Source organism: Chlorocebus sabaeus, chromosome 18 (assembly GCF_047675955.1).
Source record: "Chlorocebus sabaeus isolate Y175 chromosome 18, mChlSab1.0.hap1, whole genome shotgun sequence".
Classification (NCBI taxonomy): domain Eukaryota; kingdom Metazoa; phylum Chordata; class Mammalia; order Primates; family Cercopithecidae; genus Chlorocebus; species Chlorocebus sabaeus.
The window spans coordinates 5,825,479-5,838,770 of NC_132921.1; the positions used below are offsets into that span (position 1 = coordinate 5,825,479).

Consider the following 13,292-nt stretch of genomic DNA (forward strand, 5'->3'; position numbering starts at 1 on the left):
AAGACAGTGTCAGGACAGCTGTGCAGACAGTTGCCAGGACCACCCCCGAGAGGAGATGTGTCACTTTCGGCTGGCAAGCTGTGGCTCTCGTTCCTCCCCTTTTCCAGACTGTGCGAGTGTGGCCTGGGGAGGTCTTGGAAGTGTGAGTTAAACCTAAGACCCCTGGTGGTCACAGCAGACGAGCAAAGGATCCAAATGCACATGAGGAAGATTCTGGGATAGGGAGAAGGGAACTTGCCACAGAGATGCAAACCAAGAGCTAACAAGGAGAAAAACTAGGCAAGGACCCATCTAAAGAACTTAATGGAATTCCCCGAATCCCAGGAAGCAAAGGAGCTACAATGGAATCAAACCTTGTACTTTTTGAGGAGGTGGCCTCTCTTATCTCTTCACCCCCCTTCCTTAGTGACCAAGTGAACTTCCATGGTTTTCATTCCCATCCACTATCCATGACGCCTAAATGTTTATCTCAAGCCAACAGCTCTGTAGGTACCAGACCCCTAAGTCCATCTGGATGTTACACGCACTCAACTTCCCCCACAAACTTACCCCTTTTCCTTTGTTCTTTATGGCAGTTAAATAGCTTTACAACCCATCAAATCACACAGGCCAGAAATCCTTAATGTCCACTAATAACATTTAAATAAGCTAATATATCCATAATAGAAAATATTACATAGATGAGGTAACACTGGAAGCTCACCAAGACATCCTGTTAAGTCTGAAATTACTTAACAATGGTTACCTCTGGAAAAGTGCCTGAAATCAGGGAGCACTTCTTCTCTTCAGTGCTTGAATGTTAAAACAAAAACCAACAACTACCAAAAAAAAAAAAAAACAGCACAAGAATAAAGAAAGATATGGAATGGATGTACTGTTTCATAGGCATCAATGGTGTCTCACCAACAGACTGAGGTTCCAGGAAACCCAAGCCTAACCTAGTTCCTCAGTACAGGTACCGATTACCTGGCCTGCCTTACGTGGTTGGGCTTTACTATCAGAATTGCTTCATAGAGAAGATACTGTTGTCATTTGCTTTGCTCACATTAAAAGAATGGGCACTTTGGCCTGGTGCGGTGGCTCACGCCTGTAATTCCAGTACACCGAGGCGGGCGGATCATGAGATCAGGAGATCAAGACCATCCTGGCTAACATGGTGAAACTCCGTCTCCACTAAAAATGCAAAAACATTAGTTGGGCGTGGTGGTGGGCGCCTGTAGTCCCAGCTACTCGGGAGGCTGAGGCAGGAGAATAGTGTGAACCTGGGAGGCAGAGCATGCAGTGAGCCGAGATGCCACTGCACTCCAGCCTGGGCAACAGAGTGAGACTCCATCTCAAAAAAAAAAGAATGGGCACTTCTAGAAGGAAACTCAAGACTCAAGAAACTGTTAATAGTGATTGTCTCTGGAGAGCAGCCCTGGAGTCTGAGGCCTCACTGTACTACCTGCAATTGTTGAGGGTGTGCATGCATTGGATGTTCAATTGTAAACAACTAAGCAAATAACTGAAGGGCAGGGGGGACTTCCTTTCCTCTGAGAAGTCTCCCTAAACCTTCTTCCAAATTAAAGCAAAATTCCTTATAAGCAACTCTCATAACATCTGTGGAGCACAGTGAGCGCTGCAGGACTCACAACTTTCTTTAATAAACGCTAAGACATGAACAAATGCATGAACCTATCACTGGCTCCCTAATGGCCTTACAATAAACTCTTCAAGTATTACCTTGGCCTTCAAAACCCGTCGCAGTGTGGCCCCTGCTTCCAAATGCTACACTGCCCGATGCTTTGCCGGGCTGCCTGGGAGCCTCACCGCTCTCCTGAATGACCTGTCCCCACACACCAGGGCAGGCTCAGGGGTCAGGGCAGGAGTCCCCCTGCGGCTTCTTCCCTGCCCCCAACTCCCCTCACACACTCAGCCTACCGCACCCTGGGCTGTACCACACAGCGCAGGATGTGTGTTTCCCAACAGGACCAGGGCACTGTGTCTATCCTACCCTTTCCGATATCTCTAATAACTCACAGACTACACTGGACATAAGAGGAGCTAAAAAAAAAATAAAAAATAAAAAAAAAAATGTTGAATGAATCAATGCTAAAATATTGTAGAAGATAATATAACTTAGTGACTAAAAACAGGGGTTCTGAAGTCAGAGCATCTTGGTCCAAATCCTGGCTCTACCATTTAATAGCTGCGTCCCCTTGCACAAGCTATTTATCCTAAATTTGAGTGTCCCATAAATCAGTAAAATGTAGTATACACCTCCAAAGATCTGGGAGGATTAAACGAGATTATGTACAGAGGCACCTGGCACAGTGTTTACACAAAGAGCTCGATAACATTATTATTGCTACCACCATTGACTTCTATGTTTATTTGCCTTTTACTGTCCCTAAGTACTTAACACTTAAAATGTCCAGTTTTCTCAGTTATACTCAAGAGAAACAGTTAAACCAGGATTATTATATCTGGAAACTGCTGTATGAATAAAAGTGATAATCCTCCAAAGGAAAAATGACACTTAAAGAAGACAGCGTTGGAGACCATCATCTCTCTCCACCTTCTTCCGCAAAAGGTTCTCCTTTCAGTGCCCAGTTCTAGAAGTTCTAGATTGTACTTTATTGAGGGAGGCTGTAATTCCTTTACACTCCTACACTGCCATCAGCTTCTTGCAAGGCTATTTCTGGGTTTTATTCCAGGTAGCTGGAATTGCAAGATAATAAAGTAAGCAGGGAGTTACTACAATTATGATCTACCCATATAATTACCATAAGGAGACGTTCTAGTCACAATACTGATAAGAATAAAAAGTCTTTCCACTACAAAATATAGATATATACAGATGTGGTTCCCCTACTAGTGACGCAAGTTAAGATACATACGTAGGTAGCTAAACACATATGTATGCATATATTGTATAGATGCATGTTTTGTACTTCCTTTCTGCTCCAAACGACTCGTACTCACTCCATTAAATTCCACAATATTTACTGATTCCCCTTGATACAGTCTGGATATGCATCCCCTCCAAATCTCATGTCCTCAGTGTTGGACGTAGGGCCTGGTGGGCGGTGACTGAATTATGGTGGGGGTGTCCCTCACGAATGGCTTGGTGCTCTCCTGAGATGGTGAGTGAGTTCTTGTGAGACCTGGCTGTTTAGAAGTACGTAGCACCTCCCCACTCTCTCGCTCCTGCTCTTGCCATGGGATATGCTGGCTCCCCCTTTGCCTTCTGCCATGATGGAGAGTTTCCTGAGACTTCACCAGAAGCCCAGCAGATGCCAGTGCCACACTTTCTGTAGAGCCCACAGAACCATGAGCCAATTAAACCTCTTTTCTTTGTATATTACCCAGCCTTGGCTAGCTCTTCATTTTAGGCAATGCAAGAATGGCCTAACACCCCCTTCTATGTGTGAGACACCATGCCAAGAGACTTGGGGTGCATACACATGAAAGCCAGTCTTGCTATAATCTAATGAAGGACACACACACACACACACACACACACACACACACACACACAACTGAAGGAACCAAGGCTGCAGTGAGATGCTGGTGGTCCTCTGGGATTGCAGACTCATCCATACAACTGCCCACTCAACGTGTCCACAGAAACGAGCCCACACTGAAGTATCTTAACGGGGCACCTGCTCACCTTCCATCGCCACACAGGGAACACCAGGCTCCACCCAGTCACCCAAAGCAGACACGTCAGTGTCCACCTTGACTCATCCATCTCACCCACTCCATCCCCGAACCTACTCCACTAACTGAGCATATACAATCCACTCACTTCCCCTACCTCTGCGCCACTACCCTAATTCAGACTTCTGTGATGTCTAATCTAGTACTAAGGCAACAGCCTCTGAAAGATCCCCGTCCCCTAGCCTTATGCCATGCCAACTGGTCTCCATAGCTGCAACCGAAGGGCTTCAAACAAGCAAAAGTGTGTACATGTCACTATGCTGCCTGTATTTCTTCAGGAGGGCCTCTCCAGCCTTATTTTCCACACCTCCTCTCATACTCTGTGATCCAGCCAAACTTTTAATTCTTGAAATGTTCCACATTACCTTTTGACACTTGGAAGTCTTCCACCTGAAAGTTGATTCCCTAGCCGCTTTCTCTCTCTTTGCCCAATGAGTTCCTGTTCATTCTCTGATTGTCATTCCCTCTGGTATTCTTCCCTAATCTCTTTAGGCTTGCCAGGTTCAGTGGTTATGCTGGACACTTTTGCTTTCAGGGCTACCCACAGCCCAAGCTGCCTTCTATTTAGTAAGACTCCTTTAACGTGTGGGTCTTTGCGAGACATAAAGACCATCTCTCTCCATCTCCCTGCTCCCTGGCAACTGCAGTGGCTTGGCAAAAAATGTCACAAAGATGCAGGAGCAATAAGAGATTTTTCAGTGGTAGAAGAGAGTCAAAAGTCCAGCAACAGACATGGCAGTTTCTCCAGTGGCAATGTCACCAGCAGCAAAATTCTAGGCAGGCTATTTATGTGATATTGCCTTGGCTGTGGCCCCATCCAGCCAGCCTCTTTTGGTTGCTGCCTGGTTTTTGAATCCAGTTCCCTGGCCTTCCCATCAATTCTGAAAGCCATCTACAGCCTTCCAATAAATTCCTTTTCTGCTTAAGTCAGCCAAGTCCATTGCCACGGTTGACAACCAAGAATCATGACTGGCACTGTGACACTCTGTGTGCATGACATTAGACTGCACTGCCAATGCACATTTGCTGGTTTATATTCCCCACCATCTTGTTCATTTTACTCTAGTGCAATGGCTGGCACAAAGCAAGCATGCGATGTTTCCTGAACGAATTACTTAATTTCACTAGTAATCAGAGTCGGAAAGCAAGGAAAACGCTTAGTGGAGGACCACAGTGCATTCCTAAAAAACCAATCATAACAACAGTCGAGAGTCACAACTACCAATTAGAAATATACAGCTTAATTTATTCGCCTATTCATGGATTTAGAAAGTAGGATTCTTCTATCTGGGATACAAACCACCTTCTTGAAGATGAGAAAGAGAAGAAATCAAACTAGGAGAGTCTATTTCATTAAGGTTAGCGAGTTCTACTCTAATAAAACAAACCTAATTGGAATGAATATTGGGGAAAACGTCCCTTCAACCAGGTGAATACCCACTTGTCCTTGAGACCTAACTCAAATAATATATCCTACAAGAAGCTTTCACCACTCTCCACCATCAATCAGCCGTAACCTCCACTGTGCTCCCATCTCTCTATTTTAGTACGTAGAAAAGGGTATTATATTTATTTACGTCTCTTCGACCAGACCTCAAAATCCTCTAGGGAAGTATATTATTATTTCCAACACCTAGAAGGGTGTTTGGCATAAAGCAAGAACCAGTGTTTTTGAAATGGAGCCACTTTGCTCTGCTTAAAAGGTACCAATGGAACTGTCCTATTGTTCGCAACTTTTCTGTAAATCTTAATTTATTCCGAAATAAAGTTTAAAAACACACACACACACACCAGTGGCAACTGTGTTATGAGCAATTATCACACCTGCCTTACATGTCGTGCAAGAAAAGAGCTTTACCTTGTGCCAGTAGCAGTAATTTTGTATACAGCAAAGTGAGTCTGTTTGTAAAAAGGGAGTAATTCTTACTACACAAGACTGCTGTACTAAATGAAGTACAGTGAGTATGCCACATGACATATGAGCTCTTCGTAACAGGGTTCTGATGAGTAATGTCACGGCCCTTGTCTACAGTGTTCTAAATGGACTAGCACCTCACCACAAAACAGATACGTACTACGACTAGGATGTCTCCAGGCATAGACTGCAAAGCTGTAACTCAAATCACTATTAAGACTGTAATTACCTATAAAAGTATTCTACATGTGTGTCCACGGATGTGGGATGTCCTATTCCAAAACTCCCCAATGAAATAAAAGGGCTACTGAAAACCCAGGTCAACCCACAGAGGTCAGCGGCCACTGCACCCCGCCTCCACCAGCTTAAACTCCAGAAGGAGGCCGCGCACCCAAGGCGTGCTAACTGGCTGGCTGGGAAGAGGTGAGCATCTACAGAGAAACCCACTGCTGCCCGCAGCGGTGTCAGGCAGCCGGGGGTCTCCCCGCAGTGGCGCAAAGCGGACTGAAGTCGGGAGTGGCTAGGACCCTGCGCTGCCACGGCGGTGCTCTCGGCCAACGCACTCGTGTGCCCTCCGCCCGCCCACACCAGCGTCGCTTAACGGAAGAAGGCGCGAGTAGCAGCGGCGCAGCCAGAGCACCTGGGGGTGACACATGAGTGGGCGGGCGGTCCAGGGAGCCCCTGCTGGAAACCAGACGCTAAACCTTGCAGCTGTGCAGCTAAGGGAGCATCTATTTTCCACTTGAGAGCAACCTGGGCAAGCGAGAACGGCCCGATTTCGGTGCAGGGGTGCATCCCGAGGGGGCGGGGGGCTGTTTCTGCGCGGACAGGCGGACCGAGCAGGGGAAACCGAGGCCACGCTGGATCCGCAGCCCCGAGGTGTCCACTAGAGCTCCGCTCGCGCGAGGGCGCGACGCGAGGCTGCCCGCGGGACCGGCCTGCGGTGCGAGCGGGTGAGAGGGCAGGGCGGCGGCGGGGGCCGGGGGGAGGAGGGCTGCGAGGCAGCGTGTGCGAGCGAGTGAGGGTGTGTGTCCGGGCGTGAGTCTGGGCGGGTGTCGGGAAGGAAGGCGACAGGGAGGGGCGGAGGCGGGGGGAGGGGGGAGGAGAAAGAGCGAAGGGCCCAGACGGGACTCTGGGCGCCCAGCCGCCCGGCTTCAAGCCCTCAAGCCACCGCCCCCAGGCCCCGCGCTGACGCTGGACGGTCCCCGCCTCCAAACCCCCCGCCCCGGCCAGAGAATAACTTACCTGTTTGGCGACGGAATCGCTCCTGCTCGCCCCTCTGACTGACTCCTCCGGCTCACCGTCTTCCCTTTGGGAGGAAGAGGCGGGACATCCTGTTTCTCCGTTGAAGGACTTCCGGTGACATCCAGGGCGACTCCGTCGTGGATGCAGCGCCGGATGCCACAGCCGAAAAACAGAATCTTGGAACTGGTTTAGTAAGATCCAGGTCGAGTTCCTTGTTTTTTATCCGAGTGGCCGGCAGGCTCATGTGTTGTCTTGTTTTTAACCCATCAGCTCTTGTCGGAAGCCGCTCGGAGATAAAACAGGAAGTCCCACCCCGCCCTTAGAGAAGGAAAACGGAGAGCCCAAGGAGTCAATCTAAACACGTTGAGCGCGTCGGGCTCGAAGGCCGGCGATGTCGACCCGGGAGGAGCGTCTGGGATTTCTAGAGGGTCCCAGAACGGGTTCTTCCCAGGCCGATCTCGCCTGCTTCCTTCCCTGTCCCTCCACCCGGCTCCCGCCCTCAATAAAGGACCCCGAGGGCGGCGCCGGAAACACGGAGAAGGCCCAGAACGGAGGGGGACCCGAGAGGCCTACGCTGGCAAACGCAGCCCGCTGCGTCTCTGCCGGCTTCCCCGGGACCTGGAGTGGCTCCTGTCGCTTCTGGCGCTCCGATTTCGAGAAATGACTTTCAGCTGTGCAAGGCGAGAATGCTACTTTAAATGATGAGAAAAATCTCTCGAATGGCTCCCCAAATAAGGTCCTTGTTTCAGAGGCCACAGGAAGCCACCAAGCCGAACTCTGATACCAAAAAGGAGGCCAAGAAGCGGAATGTGGCTTGGTGACCAGTTTGGTATTGCCAGACTTTCCGCTTTTATTAAAGCTGAAACACCTTGGCTGTTTAAAACGTTCGACAAGGACTTTATGAACGTTAACGGCCCAGCACACGGGCTTGTTAGGAAAAAAAAGGCAGGACATCAGGATGTGGTGGTGAACAGCCCGCCTGCCCCCTTGTGCAGGTCCATTCATGAACCTCGAGTTGGAGGCCTTTCTTCTGAAACCCAGAATCTAGTAGGGAAGACCTGTGTAGACGAATAAATACATCACAGCCTGTTAAGTGCTGTGACAAAGACGCGGTGAAATCCTGCTTGAGGTCATCTGCCTTGCTAAAGAGTTTTGACCATGTTGTAGGCGCAGGGTTAGGGATAGGGTAGGGTTAGACTCTGTAATGGGAAGTTAGGTGATCAGATTTCTATTTAGGAAGATCATTGGCCAGGCCAGGTGGCTCACGCCTATAATCCCAACACTTTGGGAGGCGGAGACGGTGGATTGCTTGAGGCTAGGATTTTGAGACCAGCCTGGCCAACATGGTGAAACCCCGTCTCTACTAAAAATTTAAAAATTAGCGGGGCGTGGTGGTGCGAGCCTGTAATTCCAGCTACTTGGAGGCTGAGGCGGGAGAATAGCTTGAACCCAGTGGCGCAGGCTGCAGTGAGCCGAGATTGCACCACTGCACTCCAGCCTGGGCCACAGAGCGAGATTCCATCTCAAAAAATTCATTGTAAGTAATTGGATTTTTTTTTTCTTTTTTTTGTAATGTTATGAAGATAGGCTTTCTAGACCGAATCATCACTCAAGGCCAATTCCAACACGGTTCAGTTTAAATCATAATGCATTCAAGTAATAATTAGTTACCTTTTTGCATAGTTCATAGAGAACTTTTTGTAGACATTATCTGGTTTAATTCTGATTGTAATCCACATGAATTCTCTTATCCACAGTAAGGAACAGTAATTTAGAAGACTCTAATAAACTGTTCCAAGATCACACAGCTAGTAAAAGTGGAACTCAACCTTAAACTCCAGAGTCAACCTTTTCTATCTATCATGTGGACTCAGTTTAGTAGTAATAGTTATTTAAAAATTGTAGAGAAAAATGTGGAAAACAATTTCCTCACAACAGGTGACCAGCTGCGGATGTTATTTCTATTCCATTAACCAACATTTATTAGGTGCCTGTTATATAAAAGATAAAACTGGGTTCTGCCTTCAAAGAGTTCACTTGAAATTTAAAATTTATTTGAAAATTTAGTACTTCCTACTCTTTCAATAGCTATTTCAACACTGTTGGTCTTGTATAACAAGGTGATAAATTTCTTGACAATGACAGTAGCACAATTCTGTGTATGGATTGGGCATTCTGTGATCTTTGGGTGATTTATCTTGCTACCTTTCTTACCTTGGGGGTTTAGTTATCATTTATCTTCCTCCCTTGAGCAGTGAAGTAAAATCTAAGTTTATGTTTCAGTTCTATTTTGAGTATTTTGAGTTACTAAGACAAGACCCTAAGGAAGTCAGTTTGACCTCATTTCCAGCCGAGAGATTCCATTGATCTCATTCAAGACTAATTTTCTGATTCTAAGGAAAAAGGGAAGTCTTTTTTTTTTTCCTTCCTCTCTTTCTTTTTGAATGAATAGTGCTTGACATGGACAACACAGAATTGTAGTGAAGACAGAGAGTCGTAGTGATGAAACCACCTTTGCAAAAATTACAACAGAAAATTATGACAGTGAAAGAGATCTGACCTCACCAACTCCATCTTGCTTCTAAACTCCAAGCTGTCCTTGTTCATTCCTGGGCATAGGCAGAACTAACTTTGGGAGGAACTTAGTTTACAGTATAAGTTTGAAACAAAGATGATAACAGCCCATTCTGAAAACAAACCCCCTTCTGGCTTGGGGACCAGACTGCCTTTGTAGGACTAACAAATTAGCCACAAGATTAGAAATTATGATTTGGGAGTCATGCAACTAGAGGCCACAAGATTCTAAACCTCCCGAATTGCTCCTAAGGATAACATCACTATGTAAAACCCAAGATTGGTGCTTGAGACGTTTTTCAGACCCGCACTCATGGATCAGCTAGCACCACTCAGATGGATAAACTGGCTCATCTAGTCCTTTAGCCCCCATCCAAGAACTGACTCAGTGCAAGAGGACAGTTTCAATTCCCTATGATTTCATGTCACACCAGAGCAATCAATTCTCCCCACTCCCTGGTCTTCTACTCCCCAAATTATCCTTTAAAAATCCCAGTCTCTGAATTTTCAGGAGACTGCTTTAAGTAATAATAAAACTCTGGTCTCCTGTTTAGCCAGCTCTGTGTGAATTAAACTCTTTATTGCAGTTCCTCTGTCTTGATGAATCCACTGTGTCTGGGCAGCGGGCAAGAGGAACCCGTTGGGTGGTTACAGTGACACAAGGAACCCCTGGGGTCAACACCTGCTCGAAGCCAGCCCCACTTGAGACCTGTTAACCAAAAAAAAAAAAATCCTTTTCTTATTTAAGTCTATTTTTCTTTTACTTGCACCATGAAGCAGCCTAAATGATACAGAAGTTTTATTGCCAAATCTACTAGTTACAGTCTTAAGAAAGTTGCAAAGGAAAAACTCAGAGCAAAGATTTTCAGTCTTCGTAAATTCAAAATATATGCTTTTATCATGTCTGAGAAAAGAAAGCAATCAATATATTCACATCTTTTTCTGGGTATATGTGATATTTTTTCCATTGGATAATGAATAGTAAACACTTTTACAATAGCAAGTTGACAAAATGAGGATGTATAAAATTAAAATATATCAACTATTAAATAAATGCCAGGCATTATGCTACAAACCGTATATGCATTATTTCAATTAATCTAACTACTCTTAAATAGATACATCATTTGCATTTTACAGATGAGAAAAATGACGTTCAAAGAAGTGACGTCATGTTCTCTGATTCTGTCTATATTGGGTACCTGGTGACGATTTCCCTCTGTCTAATACCTTAAACATCTGTTCACCTGCATGCTGCTTCTGTTCTGGACCTCTGCGCTGGATATAGTCCCAACAGAGTGGCTTGCTGGGAGGAGGGAGATACTTTTCAGATAAAGCACTAGCACTTCATCCTAACAACTTCTTCATACTGAGGCAACATTTTTAAATACACACAGAATGCCTAGGATTCAACTGTTGAGAAAAACCGATGTAAGTCTGTTTGTCTCAAAGAAAGCTGTCAGGAACTACAGTTTTATTAACCTAAATGAACACCTGGTTTGATGATGACTATGTAAATGTATTTTTAGCTAATTAATTTATTTCTGCCCATCAGCCAATGAGTGGATAAAGAAAATGTGATATATATACACTATGGAATACTACTCAGCCGTAGAAAGGAACAAAGTAATGGCGTTGGCAGCAACCTGGATGGAGTTGGAGACCATTATTCTAAGTGAAGTAACTCAAGAATGGAAAAGCAAATATTGTATGTTCTCACTCATAAGTGGGAGCTAAGCTGTGAGGATGCAAAGGCATAAGAATGATATAGTGGACTCTGGGAACTCGAGGGGTGAGGGATAAAAGACTACACATTGGGTACAGTGTGCACTGCTTGGGTGATGAGTGCACCAAAATCTCAGAACTCACCACTGAAGAACTTCCCCATGTAACCAGAAACCACCTGTTCCACAAAAACTATCGAAATAACATTTTTTAAACTTTAGTATTTCTGGGTGAAATTTACATAGATTTCTCAGAAAAAAAATATTTAGAACTGAGGTATCTATTAGAGAACTGAGTTAAATTATTACCACTTAAAAACACAGAAAGTGGTATAGCCACTTTATGAATTTATCAGTTAGCAATGGCTAGGTTAAGCTTAGTGGTTTATAACCAAATCTTAGTAGTTTATAATAACAAATGTGTATTGTTAATTCCCACTACAAATTTATCAAGACATTGCTGGATGCTACACTCCATGTCTCTTTGTGGGACCCAGGCTCATGGGACTTCCGTTGTCTGCATTAGAGAGAAAGAGAAGTCAACAAAACATGCACTGATTCTTGAAGCTTTGGCCCAGAAGTAAAATATATGTTCTCTGTTCACATTGCATTGGGCCAAGGAAATTATCGTGGCCGCAAGTGACTTCAAAAGGATGGGGAAGTGCAATCTTGGCATTGTCAGAAGAAATGAAAACATTTAGTGAAGAGCATTAATGACTGTCTTTACAGGAAAAAAACAGAATCAAATAGACATGATTTCTTGTTTCAGTTTCATCATTTCCTACTGTGTTACCTAAACTTTCTGAGCCTCAGTTTCTTATTACTAAAATAGAATAATGATAAAGATGATATTCACTTCAAGGACTTTGTGTTAACTATGGTAAAAAAAAAAAAAAATTGAAAACTGTAGCAAGTTATGCAAATTAGAAATGTATAATATTACTGCTTTGAAAGTGATGATGAAATGTAGAATAATTGAGAGGATAACGCAAAGCACTTATACCAGGAGGCTTTTAGCTGCAGATAATAGAAATGAACTTCCACTACTTTAATCAATAAAAAAGTGTGTTGGCTCACAAATTTGTCATCCAGACATAAAGGAGGATTCAGAATTTATTGACTCAGGAGTTGGATGTTAGTATCGAGGACCTAGATTTTTCTCATCTGCACTTCAGTTCTCAGTGCCTGATTCAACATGGCATTTGAAGATGGCTAGAGTGATTCCAGGGATAACATCTAGAGAGAAAAAAGAGAACTCCTTTTCTTACGATTTTTCTCTTAAGAGAAAAGGAACTTCCCAAAAGCCCCCAGCAAGCATGCCTTCACATCCCATGGCCAGAAGTGGCTCACATATGTACCCTGAGCTAAGCACTGCAAACAGGAATGGGATTGCCTGTAGGCCTCGGAGATCACCTGGATCTTGGGAAGGTGTCAGCTCTACCTGTGGCACTTGGCTGAGTGGGAAAGGGATGGAAACATGAATAAAGTAAGAATTAGGAAGGAAAAGGAGATATGGATCCAGGGTAGGAAGCCAATAGTTGTAGTTATCTCAAACAAATATGATTGATTTCATCTTTATGAATGTGATGACCTAATTTAATACATTCAATCAATGAAGTAAAAGAAAGTGCAAGGACAATATGACATCTGTCATTCTCTGTTGAGATTTGAGAGATAATACCAAGAACGTGTGGTGACCTGGGTCCTCACTGCTACTGTCTTTCTGTACCTGGACACTTCCTAGCAAGAGACTTCAACTTCAGAACAAAGAGGATCCCAACTTGTAACTGCATTATACACCCCAGCCGCACACATAAGTTGCTTTCTAATTATTCCTCTTTAAGAAATTGTAGAATATTTATCTATGTATAAATGAAAAAATAGAAAATTAAAATAACAAAAATAAGTAACACCATGTATTGAGTGTCTACTGCATGCTAGGTGCTGTGCTAAGTGTTCTACATATATTGCCATTGTGCTGCCAACGACTCTGCAATAAAGATGTTCCCATTCCTACTTTACAGCTAAGGAAACCAAGGCTCAGAGAAATAACATATTTTGCCCAAGATTATCCAACTGGTAAAATCTGGAGTCCGAATTTGAACCAGAGTCCACTCAACACACTTTCACCT

At 44.5% G+C, this 13,292-nt stretch overlaps 1 protein-coding gene and 1 long non-coding RNA gene across 2 annotated transcripts in view; one reads left to right on the forward strand and one right to left on the reverse strand.

Moving 5' to 3' along the window:
• The window catches only part of ZNF407 (zinc finger protein 407), a 461,011-nt gene extending 454,050 nt beyond the window's left edge, over positions 1–6,961 (reverse strand). The window contains exon 1 of the mRNA XM_008013765.3: positions 6,863–6,961. The gene's annotated coding sequence lies outside the window, so the exon portion shown is untranslated. The remainder of the gene's footprint in view (positions 1–6,862) is intronic.
• A 164-nt stretch (positions 6,962–7,125) lies between these two features.
• Positions 7,126–13,071, forward strand: LOC103244249 (uncharacterized). Its single transcript, XR_012089281.1, has 2 exons — positions 7,126–8,399; positions 10,992–13,071. It is a non-coding gene; the product is annotated as an uncharacterized lncRNA (long non-coding RNA).
• Positions 13,072–13,292: the final 221 nt, after the last annotated feature.